Source organism: Lissotriton vulgaris, chromosome 12 (genome assembly GCF_964263255.1).
Source record: "Lissotriton vulgaris chromosome 12, aLisVul1.2, whole genome shotgun sequence".
NCBI lineage: Eukaryota > Metazoa > Chordata > Amphibia > Caudata > Salamandridae > Lissotriton > Lissotriton vulgaris.
This window is the reverse complement of record NC_141700.1, coordinates 622,340,990-622,355,573: the sequence shown is the minus strand read 5'-3', so window position 1 is coordinate 622,355,573 and position 14,584 is coordinate 622,340,990. Positions and strand designations below refer to the sequence as shown.

The following is a 14,584-nucleotide window of genomic DNA, read 5'->3' as shown; positions in this document are numbered from 1 at the left end:
TCGGCTATGTGTGTTATGAGTGGGGGAAAAACACGTATAGAGTTTCTGAGTCGGGTTACCCAGGCGCCATACATCACTGAACCCTAAGTTCTGCATCACCTCTCGAAGTCGCGCTGTCATGCGTGGTTTCGTCCCTGTGCGGGGTGGGAATCTATCTAACACTGGGTCCAATACACAATTAAAATCCCCGAACCAAAGCAGTGGGCCCTCCAGGTCCGAAATAAGAACCTCCTGTAGGTGCAAAAAGAAGTCAGGGTTGTCTACATTGGGTGCGTATGAGTTCAAAATTGAGAGTTCCCTCCCGTCTAGCCTCACCCGCAGGAGCAGGTACTTGCCATTGATATCCGCCTCCACATATTGGACGGCAAACGGGACCCCCGGGGCCACCCAAATCAGGACCCCCCTAGCATATGTAGAGAATGAGGAGTGAAACACTTGGCCCCTCCACTTTTTCGCTAACTTTTGGACACCCTCCTCGTCTAGAGGGGTCTCCTGCAGGCATGCAAATGAGATTCCATGTCTTCGGAGGAAGGATAGAACCCTAAGCCTCTTGGTAAATGTGCCTAGCCCCCTCACGTTCCAGCTTAAGAACTTGTGTGCCATGAATGATGATAGCGCCCATCCGGGTCAACAGCTCTATGTCCTGTAACCCACCATCCCTGTGCCCGAACTGTAATACACCTGTTGCGAGGAGGAGCTTAGCGCGCATCCAAGATGGTCGCGTGAGCACAGGGCTCCCCGGACCCTCGCCACTCCTCGTAATTTATCCTGAAGATATCCTGATTTCTTGGACGGACTTTCGAAGATGAACCTCGACTGAGTCCATAACTCTTTTCAGAATTGAAATCGGACTTGGGTAACCGAAATTACAGCACTTTGAACTTTTGAGGCCCACCTGGAGGCTGTGCCGGTGACTTGGCGACTTGTGGATCCGGGACGAAGTTGAACAACAACGGCATTGGGGCCTCCTTGGTGGCGTACCTCTACTTTCGGTTTCGTTTCCGGATCCCTGCAGGGTGTGGTGGAGAGACCGTTTTGCCCGGCTGGGGACCAATCCAGCCTCCATTTAGTGTCAGCACTGCTTCCTCATTTTAGCTCTTTTGGGTCAAATTGTGACTTTCTCTTGGCCACACGAGCCAGCCCTTGTGGTTTGTTGGCGCCCGGCCTGCCGACGGCCATTTTCACCAGGTCGTGCGGGCCCCTCCGGGGAGCATTATCCAGTATGGCGGGCAGGGGTGATGCCGAGAAGCGGAAGACCAAGACGTCTCTTCGTGGGGGACCGGTCCAGACAAACGTTATGGACCGGTACACTCAAGCCAAAGGATCCCCCGGGCTTTCCAGCCGTACCCCGGAGGACGCCAGAGACGACCCTTCTGTTCCTGTTGACTTGTCCCTGCAGGACATTATGGGCGCCATCACCGGCATGAGGGAAATCATCGGCCAGCAGTATGAGGCTCTGGCTCGTAAAATCGACACGGTCGCCATTGACGTCACTCTGATCAGGGCCGACCTGTCTAAAACTAATGAGAAAGTGAAGTCATTGGATTTAAGGACTTCCAGCCTCACGGCCGATGTGTCGGAACTCCAAACCGAACTTGGGAATTTAAAATCGGCCAATGACCTAATGTCCCATCGGCTGGAGGATTTCGAAAACAGGGCAAGACGCAACAACATTCGCGTCATAGGTGTTCCAGAAAACCCCAAGACTCACTCAGATCTAATCTTCACCCATCTTGCCCCTTCTGGACTGAGCAAGTTCTTCGCTGTGGAGCGTGCACATCGTGTCCTGGGCGGTAAGCCCAAGCCGGGCGCCCCTCCGAGGCCTATCATCGCAAAACTTTTTTCATTTCAGAGACCGTGATGTGATCTTTCAGGCATCGAGAGTGCATGGCCCAGTGAATTCGAAAACTCCTCGGTCAATTTTTTCCCGGACTTCACTCAACTTGTCCAGAGACAAAGGATGGGCTTTCAGGGGGTTAAGCGACATCTCCGGGACCTGGGTTTGAAGTACGCGATGCTTTTCCCTACCAGGCTTCGAGTGGAATATGAGGAACGAACCTTCTTTTTCGATCGACCGGACAATGTGAGTGACTGGTTGGATTCCCTGCCTGGCCGAGGCGATTGGACGAAGCACCCTGGCGGTGCCGAGGGTGGTGAGCCTACACAGAAGTGACTTTTCGGTCCCTGACCTCCGAACATTGGACGTCGCTCAGCTGGGTGCTATTTCTTTTGTATATGTTGCCTTGTGGTAGTCCACTCCTGGGTGGCGGGTGGGGACGGGCCTCTTTCCTCCTCCGGGGTCTTTTTGTAGAATGGGATTGTTAGGGCGACAGGCACACTGCATTTTGGGGTGGCTTTTTAGTCTACTGCAGGGGTGCAGGGAGGGGGGAGTTGTAACGGGTTTTAGTTGGGGGGTGGGAGGGGGTGTTTGTGTTTGTGTTTTCCTTTCTCAAGTCGGCATATTGGTTCTTTCTCTGCTACTGGTGTCCTGCTCTTTGTGGGGAGCCTCATGCTACACATTTGGGGATGGGGGGGTAGTGGGTTGAAGTTCATATCTTGGAACGTCAATGGATTGGGGGATCGTATAAAACGGGGTGTTGTACTGCAATATTTACGTCGTTTGTCCCCTGATGTGGTACTCCTGCAGGAGACGCATTTGGTCGGCAATGTGTGTCATGCTATGAATAGGTGGGGTTACCGATTGGTTACACACTCCAGGTTTACCACTAGTTCTAGAGGGGTTGGTATTCTGGTCCGGTCTTCCCTCCCTCTGGAGATTGATAATGTAATTCTTGATGACAGAGGGCGTTACGCCGCCCTCACCGGTAGGTGGGAGGGCAAGACTCTTTCTTTAGTCACGGTATATGTTCCCCCAGGCCTCCAGACCTCTACTTTCTCGGATGTTGGTCGGATGATGCTGGGGCTCCCTGATAGTCTTCTCCTTATGGGTGGGGACTTTAATTCTGTACTGTCCGGCGATTTGGACCGCCACCCCCCAAGGGACCATCTAGCTTCCTAATCATGGCTTGGTGGGTTCTTGGACACCTTTGGTCTGGTGGATTGCTGGAGGTTAATGCATCCGACGCTACGTCACTACACCTATCACTCCGGTGCTCATGGGAGTCTCTCCAGGCTAGATTACTTCCTCATGCCCGCTGTCCAGTCCTCCTACGTAGGGGAGGTTAGCCACTTGGCCCGGGGCATTTCGGATCACTCTCCTGTGTGGCTTCTTTTTGATACGGGGCTGCATGCTGCGGGGCGGGTCGCCCCTATCAATCCCTGGCATCTGCGCAACCCCAAGACCCACACCAGCCTCATAAAGTCGCTTGACCACTACTTCCTGGAGAATGAGGAGTCTGTTTTGTCCTCAGTGTCCCTGTGGGAAGCCTTCAAAACTATTATTCGCGGACACGCCCTATCTTTAATAGCTGAGACTAAGAAAGCTAGGAATGGGGAGGTCGTGAGTCTGGAGGCTGAAATACTGGAGTTGGAGGATGACCTAGACTTAGGTGTCACCCGGGATAGACTCCACGCCCTTAGCTTGAAACAGTTTGATTATAAATCCCTTGTGACAGATGCGGCCAAAACGATGTACAGGGAACAGCAAGGTAGACTGTATGATGTTGGGGATAAGGCGGGTAAATTGATTGCCTGGCTCGATAAGAAGGAGAGAGCGAATTGTGTGGTCCCTGTGATTCAAAATTCTGACGGTGTGAATGTGACTGACCCTGGCGAGATTGTGGAATGTTTTGCTGACTATTTTCGTGTGGTCTACTCCCCGGTGTCCGACAGAGATGAGTATGACTCTTGTTTATTGCTGAGAGACATTGCGCTGCCCTGCCTGTCTGAAGAGGATCGGGAGTATGTGGAGGCATCATTGTCGGTCGACGAGATTGCAACTGCGATCCGTTCCCTCCGTTCTGGCAAAGCCATGGGCCCAAATGGCCTGCCTATTGAATTGTATAAATTGCGCCCGGATAAGGTCGCACCCTATCTTCGTGATATGTTTACAGAGTCGCGTGATCTTGGCTCCCTCCCTAGTGACCAGCGTCTGGCTTCTATAGTTGTAATTCCCATGGAGGGCAAGCCTCGTGACCGTTGTGCCTCATACAGGCCTATCTCCCTACTGAATGCTGAGCCGAAGAATCTCGCCAAGGTCCTTGCTAACTGTGATGCGGCGCCCTCCCATACCGTCCTTGACCCGCGTCACTTCAGTCCTTCGAGTAACGCGGAAACCACATCCAGGGCGTCCATAGCAACAACCCGGCCCATCAAACGTCCAACCCTCTGTCCTCTGTTCCAGGAACCAATCGGGAGCAACGGATACCCGGAAGCACAACATCCCGACCCCGGAAGTACCTCCCCCATGCGGGAACCGGACACTGGAAAAGGAGTAACCAGGAAGCAGTCAGTTGTCGGAGCAAGCTTGTGGCAGGCGATCCAGACCGGAGCGGAGACGGAGAAGGCGACCGAGGAGGAAGAGGAGTGGAGTGAGGACTGGTGGAGTCCACAGGAGGTTGCTGGGGAGCGGCCGCAACTCAACCAGGAGAGTTGCGGCAGAGCGGGTGAGTGAGCAAGAACCACCCCTGTAGCACATTAGGTGCAGTGTAAATAATTCCCTTGTGTATAAACCGACCCCTAGAATCACGCTGTCACCAATAGCACTGTATATAAACTGTATAGCACCATATCACTCTGTAGATAGAACCCCTTCGTCCCCCTCACGTCCTATCACTCAGTGCACATACTGCCTCTCGATATCCGCCCTGTGTCACGTTCCTTACCCGACCCTACCTTCCCCGCCTCACTGTCGTTTCCTCCCCCTCACGGATACCCGGGTGCTGGTGAGAGTTTCTGTCCTACGAAGTCCGGCTCCTACACGTGACCTGGACCAGAGCCCATCCTTCTACCCGAGGAGCTGTTTTTTTGTGTTCGAATTTGAAAGACACTTACCTACTCTGTTTCTCAAGTGGGAAGAAAAGAAACAAACATTGCCCACTACATAAAGCCTCCACGCTTGATATTCCGGTCCGCCAACCCCCCACGTCCACACTAACTGTCTACTCACTGTTATTTGTGACCTGATCCATCTGGATCAATCTGGTTTCATTCCGCACCGGAACACTGCTCCTAACTTGCGGCGCCTTCATGGCGTTCTCGCTAGGGCGGAGTTTCTGTCCGAGCCGGCCATCTTGGCCACATTGGACGCCACGATGGGCTTTGACACGATAGAGTGGCCATATCTTTGGGCCACTCTGGAGAAGTTCGGTTTCGGTGCGGGATTTATAAGTTGGGTGAGACTTTTATATACGGATCCGCTGGCTCAGGTTGTTGTAAATGGTAGGGTGTCCCAGTCCTTCGCTCTTGGGAGGGGTACTAGGCAGGGGTGTCCGCTGTCCCCCCTGCTCTTTGCTCTTGCCCTAGAACCGCTCGTGGCCTGGCTCCGATGGGAACCATCGATAAAGGGCATTCAGTGGACCCCCGATTTTGAAGACCGGGTTTCGTTGTATGCCGACGATATTCTCTTGTATCTCACTTCCCATCGCAAATCCCTTAACGTCCTATTTGACGTCCTCACTTCTTTTGGCAAAAACTCCGGTTTGATCATTAATTGGTCTAAATCGTGTGTGTATGTCATCTCCGGCGGCCTTCCACCCTTGCCGAATAGGTTTCCCATTCAAATTTCACAATCCGGCTTTAAGTACTTGGGGGTCTACGTACCGTTGGACCCGGCTGTCCGCTACGAGCATAATCTCCTTCCTCCTCTCCATCGCTTGAAGTTGGACGTGGCTCGTTGGCGTAGATTGCCGTTGTCACCACTTGGTCGAGCGGCACTATTTAAAATGATGTCCCTGCCCCGATTCCTCTACGCACTTCAGAACTCTTTTGATATTATTCCGGCGACCTACTTTCGGGAGGTGGAGGGTTTACAGAGGAGACTTGTTTGGGAAGGTCGCGCATGCATCGCTCTCTCAAAACTAACTCTCCCCTGGTATGACGGGGGCATTGCACTCCCGGACATCAGGAGGTATTATTGGGCATCCCAGTTGTCCGCCATCAACCATGCTACGTATGCACCCGGTCCGAATCCGGCGTTTGAGATGGATAAATATCTGTTGCCTGGTGGCGACTTCAACAGAGCGCTCTACTCTCGGACGGCGGGGAGGAACCTAATGGGACCCACTAAGATTGCAGTGCGTGTGTGGAAGGATGCCAATGTGGCCATGGGATGGAATGATCGACTGACGCGAGCGACCCCTTTGTTTGCTTCGGAAAGATTGGGATGGCTCTGGACAACGAAAGGTTTTGAGAACTGGGATACGATTGGCATTAGCAGAGTGATCTTTGGGTGAAAGGTGCGGTCAAATCCTTCGCGGTACTTCAGAGTGAGTATGAGTTAAGTGAGCGGGAGTTCTTCAGAAATGCACAAGTGCGTCACGTTTTTTTGTCGGTCTTCACGGCCGGTACCGCGGTCCCTGAATCTTCCCCGCTTGAGGACCGTATACTCGATGGTCTTAGGGAGGCCTGGACCGGAGACGGGTTGGAATTGGATGACGAGGACTGGCAGTCCTCACTATTCTCCCCGAAAGAGGTTGCCATTTCAGCCCGTCTCCGCCTCGTCCAGCTCAAAATTCTTCACCCTGGGTATGTAACGGGTCCTCGTTTGGTTGCTATGGGTTTTTCCTCGGATGGGTTGTGTAGGCGCGGATGTGGAATGAGTGCCAAATTCCTTCATATCCTTTGGCAGTGCCGTGATATTGCGGCGTATTGGCACCGCGTGCATGCTGTAATAGAGTGTGTCACTGTGGTCGCTCTGCTGCCTGAGGCTCGAAGATGTTTGTTGAATGTGTGGGAGCCGAATGACTACAACGTTGCCCAGGCCCGGTGGGCGGCACTTGGGAACATGATTGCTAAAAGGGATATTGCACAGCTTTGGGGTTCCCAACGGCCTCCCACCGTGTAAATATGGAAGGAGAACATGGATTGGTGCATGTTTAGAGAGAAGACGGTATATTTGGCTAGGGGCAAGCCTAGGGCGTGGAGTAAAATTTGGGGCCAGTGGAACACCTACCGAGGGAACATCTGTACGCCCCCCTTCGAAGACACTCCGGACATTTCTCTGTCCCCCTGACCTCTGAGGTTCCTAGAATAATGCATTCCTTTGCTGATTGTCCTGACTTCCCCACTGCCTCCCCCCCCCTGGTCATCTCTATTGTCCTCCTGATTCTCTATCCGGTATGGTTGGTCTCCCCCACCGGAGCTCGACATCTTCTACAATGTTTCTCGCCTTGAGTTTTGTTCATTTGTTTTTCTCTTTGTTCCTTTCTAAAAAATGTAAAATATTTATATCCTGTCTACCTCCTGAGTTGCTGAACATGTATCCTGTACTTCTGCTGGACCTCTGGGGATCAGTCGCTGCTTCTTGACGCCAAGTAATTGATCTACATGCACTAGCGGCCGGCCCCTGTGGTTGTAGGCCCATATCTGTAATGATGTTGTTTTGCACAATAAAGTTTTTTTTTTAAATTTTTAAAAAATACACCTGTTGCCTGCAACAATCCCCCCCAACATTTACCCCCGCAACCCCAACCACCCCCCACCCACGAGCAATATTTCTGCAACAACTAAACACGCTAATATGCCCTTCCCCTGCCAGTGCCAGGACGTACACAGCATTCCCAAATACCCAAATGGGCGAAACCTCCCTAACTATGAAGGTAAAGAAACAAAATCCCTGCCCGCCCATTCAGTTCCCAGCATTGCCAGCAATAGTAACAATCATGTGGAACTCGGACTCAAAATAAGTGGATACGCTCTTATCAATAGGAACAACCGCCCCTCCCCAGTGCCCACCCCGCACCAGGTCAATATTATCCAAGCAAATAGGGCCCCCCATTGTCACCAATAGGAAGTGAGCCACGGGATCCCGCCAGCGGTCACCACATCGGAGACCAACAGCAGAATTTCTTTCAGGACCTGCTATCCGCCACAGGTGATGTGCTCCCCGCCGTCTCAGGGATCGTGTCCACGGTAGGTGGGAGGGCATCCACAGGAGGCGGTAAAGTGTCCGGGACCAGTACTTCATCCTGGGGGTGATCTCGTCGAACCTCCGGGAGATCCCCAGGCTCCAAGGATTCCATCCGGAGGGCACCGTCATCTCCTACCGTGACTCTGCGCCTCTCCTCATGGTCAGTGTCATCTGTCGAGCGCCGGTGTCTAGGACCACGGTTCCGTTCACAACGAGTCCCCTGGATCCCCCATGTTCCCCCGGCGGAAGGGCATCTCCTCTGATCTCCAGCCACTCCCATACTTCTTCAGGACCCTCAAAGAAGTGCGCCTTGCCTTGGGATATGACCTTGAGTTTGGCGGGGTACAGGAGCATATACTGGAGGTTCATCTCTCGCAACTTCTGCTTGACCGCTAAGAAGGATTTTCGTTGTTCCTGGACTTGGCGGGTGTAATCCGGGTACACGGACACTCGGCAATTTTCAAAGGTGAGATCCGCCGCCTCTCTCGCTGCTCTCAGGATGCAGTCCCTACCTCGGTAATTCAAGATTTTAGCAATAAAGGGCCGCAGCGGGGTGCCAGGCCTCGGCGGCGGGATCAATGCTCTATGTGCCCGCTCGATAAAAAACACCTCCGACAGCCCTGTAGGACAAAGTGTGGTGCGGATCCAGTGTTCCAGGAATCGGTCAGCATTCACCGACTCAGCGCGCTCCGGAAGGCCAAGAACTCTGATGTTGCAGCGGCGCGCCCGCCCTTCAGCATCCTCCGCCCTGCGCTCCAGCTCCCCCGTAGAGACTGAGAGCCTCGAGACTGTCTGCTTGAGGGACGCCACCTCCTCCTGCAGTTGGACTATGTTGCCCTCCTCTGCCGTGACTTTATCCGTTACCTTGCGGAGATCTGCTCTCAGGAGATTCACGTCAATCGACACTGTCTCTATCTGTCTCTCCAAGGCGCTGTGGGATCCCTGAATCGCCTTCAGTAACTCCGCCCGGGAGGGCTCACCAGCGCCATCGGGGCATCTCCCTCCGCATCCGGACCGGTTTGGGGCGTGATGCGCTGTGACGGGAGCCGCTGGGTGGTGTACTGGGTGATGGTGTTTGGCTGCGATGGTCGGGCCATCCTGTCTTTACGCATCATAGGAGTATATGGGGCCATCTCCTAGAGGGCCAACCTGATGATGTGCCCCATGATCTATCCCAGGGCCCGCAGGGTCTCTCTCAGTCCAAACCGCCCTGTGGATGCTCACTAGTGTAGGTCCCACTCACCGCAAGCCTAAGAGCGCAGAAGCCGCCCTAGGGGGCTGGAGCCACCTCTATCATGATCAGCTGGGGCCACCACGGACGTTCAGGATAGTCCCCACCGGGCCCCCACCGGCTCTCCAAGGGGACCATGCGGCCAAGAGGTAACACAGGCTCGTGGTCAGCGTCCGGACCTCGCAGGTGCAGGCTCGGCCTAGTGAGGCCTCCAACCGAGGTGGTTCCGTCGAGCCGTATGTTTGCCAAGGGGACCGGGGAACAGGGCCCCGACTCCGGAGCACTCCCTTTTCCTGCTTCTCCTCTAAGTCCTTACTGGTGCAAAACAGTGGTGCCGGGGGTCCCCGGCGGCCACTACGGGCCCCTTGGTCCCAGTGCGGACACCCCTCCGGCTCAGGCCGCGTTGGGCCGATGAGCCAGTTTCCCCAGTACAATGGCTCTTGCTGCTACCGGTGCGGCTCCTCCTCTTTAGTGGGCTCACCAGGATTCCACCGCTACCGGGGGTCCCCAATGTCAACAGGGGCCCCCCGCGACCACTGATGAAGTTTTGTGAGCGCCAGGGACCCGGGATCAGTATCACCAGCCGGCAGTCACAGTGCACCCGGGGTTCCAGCCCCACCGTCAGGCTCCGTCTCCCCGGCCAGGTGTCGCCACAATCCTCTGAGCCGGCCGACATGCACCAGGGCAGGTCAAAGGTGCTCCGGGGGCACCGGCCGTCTGCGGATGCCCCCTCCAGTCGTCGCGGCCGCACGGGATCCCAACAGGCAGGCCGTGACTAGGCCTCAGCACCGGGCTTGCGTAGGGGCCGAGTCCGGCAAGCTAAATCGCGGCCACGCTCTACGGTCGGAGGGCGTCCGTTCCCCCCACAGTCAATCGCACCGAGGGTCCTCCTAGACTCCCCAGCGCCAACGGGACCAAGATGTATCCGGCGCCTCCCAATCCTCAGCTCTCATATGCGGCGAGTCCCGGGGGTCCCGCGCCCCGCTCCGGCTCCTTCTTCCCTTTCAGGGCACCGCAGCAGCCCCACAAGGCGGTCCATGGGCTCCCCGGGGCGGGACCGATCGGGGAGAGGAATTGGGCTGCGCGTGTGCTGCTCCTGTGGCCCCCGCGAGTCGTTTGGGCGGGTGCCGGGGATCCCGGCCGGAGGCCTCAACATCGGCCTTGCGTAGCTCACCCTGCTGGCGGAGCGTGGCCCGGTCGCTTTTCTTCAGACAACGGGCGTCCGCTGCTCCACTCTCCGACTTCAGCGGGACCCAACGGCAGCCAGGTCTCCGGGCCCCCAGTTAGGCAGTCTGAGCGCCCCAGGATGAAGGTTAATGCAGGATTTGTTTGCTGGCCGGCCGGGAGCTAAGGGAGATCACGTCCTGTCGGCCATGCTGCTTGGCCACGCCCCCATTTTTCTGTACCTTAAATTTGAGATAAGCCGCCAGACTCTTCCCAGCCTTATTTGATTCACGTAGCTTAAATTGTTTCCTCCTATTCAGCCATATCCCTGCTCTTTCACTTACTATTTTGTTATATTCATATTTCTTATTGACCAACTTATTCAGTGTATCTTCCTTCCTATCAAGCAGGTGTCTATTCTCTAGGGCAGATATTTCTCTTTCTAGTTTTTCTAGAGCCTTGTTATGATCCTTGTTCATAGCTGATATAATTTTAAGAATAACCCCTCTGATAGTGGAATGGAATTCCATTCCATTCCATTCCAGTACTTTTTAATGCTTCCCAACAGGTCAAATCAGTGGTGTCCCCCCTATTGTTATGTTCCAAGTATTCTTTAATAGCAGATTCAATGGTGGACCGATGCTGCTCCTTTTCGAGTACCTCCTCATTGAGCCACCAAATCGATTGACGGGTAGACGGTTTCACATTAGAGATGGACAGTGATATACATGAATGGTCAGATATAACCCTCGGCTCTATTGTTGTCTCCTCTAGTCTGGGGACGGCATTTTTCGTGATAAATAGATAATCGATACGTGAAAACAAATCGTGTGGAGACGAGCAAAATGTGTATTCTCTCCCATCAGGGTTTTGCAGCCGCCATGAGTCCACTAAGTTAAATTGGGTACAAAGGTTAGTGAAGGCTTTGTGAGACGTACTGCCACGGAAGGTGCATCGGGAATCTCTATTAAGAGTTGGGTCAAAGGGTAAATTGAAATCTCCTGCGCAGAATGTGTACAGCTGAGTCAGGAACAATGTTCCCTCTAATTATTTTCCTCTGTGTGCGGCAGAGTAAGGTCTCTGTGCGCTGCAACCAAGGCTATGTGCGCCAAGAACCTGACCGCGCTTGTAGACCAGGGCTTTGAGTGGGATGAAAATTCTCGGGGATCTTACAAAGGGGCGTAACCAATGCAATTAAGGGTGTGGCTTCAAAGCAATTAAGCTAAAAATGAGTGCATCATATAGTGTGCCAGCCTACTGATATTTTGCTGCTTCTGTCATTGCCTCCCCTCACTCACCCCTTGGATGCGATTGCATCAGAGAAGCCAGCGCGTGAGCAGCGTTCTGAATGGGCTCTGATCTCACCCCAGAGAGGCCAAAGAGTGAATGTGTGGCTCCATTTGCTCCAGTTATCGAGCTGCCGGCAAAATAAGTGGGGGGATGCCGTCCACCCGCGTGGTACCCCGACTCGAGCCCTGGCCAAGACAATTGGCTTTATCAATAGTTGTTTTTTGAATCAAGTTGTATATATTAATGAAAATGCTTCTGCTCTTGTGGTTGGGGTTGTGGCTTAATGATTGAGCTGTCGATTTTGGAGATGGGTTTTTAGTCTCAGGTCAGCCTAAAATCCTGTGATTCTGGGCAAACCAATTAATCTCCCCATGCATACAAAAAAATATATTATAATAAATCATGTAAAGCGCTGCAATACTTTTTCGGTTGAGTTTGCACTATATAAAAACTTGCTGCATTTCTTTTCTCCATGTTGTGTGGTGCAAACAAGACTCAAAACCCCTCCATAAATATACTCCTAAGTATCTCTCATTACTTTTTCACTCGAGGGCTTACTAGCATAAAAAAATTATGTGAGAGACCAGCGAGCACAGCGTCACTGCTCCATGCATCTCCTCAACACAGCTGTGGTACCGGGGGTCCTCAGCAGGGGCGTAGCTAGAGCTTGTGGCACCCGGGGCTATCCCTTAGATTGCCACCCCTTGGGGAGGGGGGGGGAATGGGGAAAAATGCCGGTGAGCACTTGAAAGATGTCCGAGAGACACTTAGTATTGCTGCTAATAGTTACCTCGATCATGCAAGTTACATGCACGTACATGAGGGATTTTAATTTTTGCCCCTGAGAAAGTGTGACTTCTAGATGTTAAAATGTCACTCATAATTACAATGAAATTCTGAAAGTGCCACACACAGCAATCTGAAACCTAGGCAGCTATCATGGATGGGCCACAGACTCAGCCACCCACCCCTCTGAATCTGCTGCTGCTCTCCTCTTACCTCACTCGCTACAAGCTGGGAACAATACTAGCACATTCTTTGCAAGGTACTTCAGAAAAGCATGCAAATAGTTCAATAATAAAGCCAGACTCTTCTCATCCAGAGGTGTGTAGGCAAGCATTGCACCAATACAAACAGTCTTAAAAGGTGAGGCGCTCTATAGACGCGTGGCATCTGTGCATCTGGATGATCAGCCAGAATTTCTGCATACCGTGGCCTCACAAACTTGTACAGCAGCTGTGTGCCGAGCATCACGTTAAAGTATTCCTTAATTCCAGCAACCACTTTGTTCACTGCATACTCCTTGTTATCTGTGTTGCCTCGCAATTTCTTGTAATTTGCATAATCCTCCAAAATGGCATCAACACTTTTTTTTAGCAGGGAGATAGAAGAGCTGCTTTTGCCTAGTTATCAAGCCCCAGTCATCAACCAGCCACGGTTTGAGTTCCTCTGGAGTCTTTACTTTCACTTCAACTCTGTCCATAAATGTTTCCTCATTTTCCACGCTGGGGTCTACACGAGCTCTCTTCTTACGTGGGGGTTGAGGTGCTTCACTCGTACTACTGCCTTCTCCAGCCCCTGGAGTTTTCTGTTTATTTTTCTTCGTTTTTACTTCCACATGTTTCTGCTACGGACCCCCGGCCTTCTTTGGTGCTGCACCTCTCATTTTCCTCTCTGCATACTGCTCCTGATTAGCCTTTTGAAGTCCCTTCTGCTTCTGCAGGTTAGTTTCCACGTAGTTGAGTACTCTGCTCTCTGCCACCCACTCATCCCAGTTCTTATTCCAACCGCTGTAATGTATAATGTATTTCACTTGACTTGTTTCGCCTTTATGGAAACCTTCACACACTTGACTTCATAAAGGAGAGGTCTGTGGAAACACAAAACGCGCTCCCTTCTCAACTCAAGCAGTGATAAAAATGGAGTCTCCTTACTAAAAAGCCTTGCACTGATGCAACTGTCCTTCAAAAGCAGGCGGTGTGCTTTTTTATTTACCTTCGGTAAATTTGGGCCTGGGCTCCTGCTTCGGCACCATTTATACTACCTGATGAGTGACATTTCAATGACTATGAGTGACACTCGCCAGCAAGTTTACCTAGACTGATTAAATGATACAAATCACCAAGTGTTAACTGTATCCAACCCTGGTGTGGAGCGTATTTACAACCTGTCTGTACATTAGCTTGTACTGTGCACAACATGAAAATAGCCTAGCGTTTAGAGTTGGAGTCTCTGCCTCGAGCATGCACTCAGCAATGCTACAAAGTGTGCTGATGTCCTATTCATCAATGGCTATCCTTCAATATGTGAGTGACCCATCATGACTATCTGAATGTATCCACATCACATGATTATCAAATTATTGTCAACTTATTATAAACGTATTGTCTTACCATCATCCAGGTATGCATGTCAGTTGCCTGCTGATGAAACCCTGGACATCTTCAGAGGCAGTAGATTGGGCTCCCATAACTAACTAGTTCTGGCCTTGCGCTTTTGGGTTTACCATTGCAGGCAGCGACTTTGAAGTGCAAGGCTGGCTGTAGGCAGGCAGGCAGGCAGGCTCAGGCTGCAAGCTAATGTTGGACAGGGCAATTCGGTTTGCCTGTCCGAGAGATGAGGCGTGGACTCCGATGGGGCAGGGTTAGAGATGGGAATGGCGTACTTCACCCCATCATTGCCTGAGCAGCCATGGATGGACTTGGGATGGGACACTCCTAACTTGGTCAAACCACAAAAGGTTTGTGAAATCGCTCCTTGTGTGCTCTGGGGAGCCTGAAAAATCCCTAATGGATTTTAAAATTTCAAGAACCTCCGCTAGAGCTGGAAGCTCACTCAGAGCAGGGCTGGCAAAAATGTCCAAGCCAGCC

The 14,584-nt window shown here is 52.4% G+C and overlaps 1 pseudogene; it reads right to left on the bottom strand.

Moving 5' to 3' along the window:
- Positions 1-12,714: 12,714 nt before the first annotated feature.
- LOC147677861 (mortality factor 4-like protein 1) lies at positions 12,715-13,749 on the bottom strand (annotated as a pseudogene).
- Between the last annotated feature and the right edge of the window lie 835 nt (positions 13,750-14,584).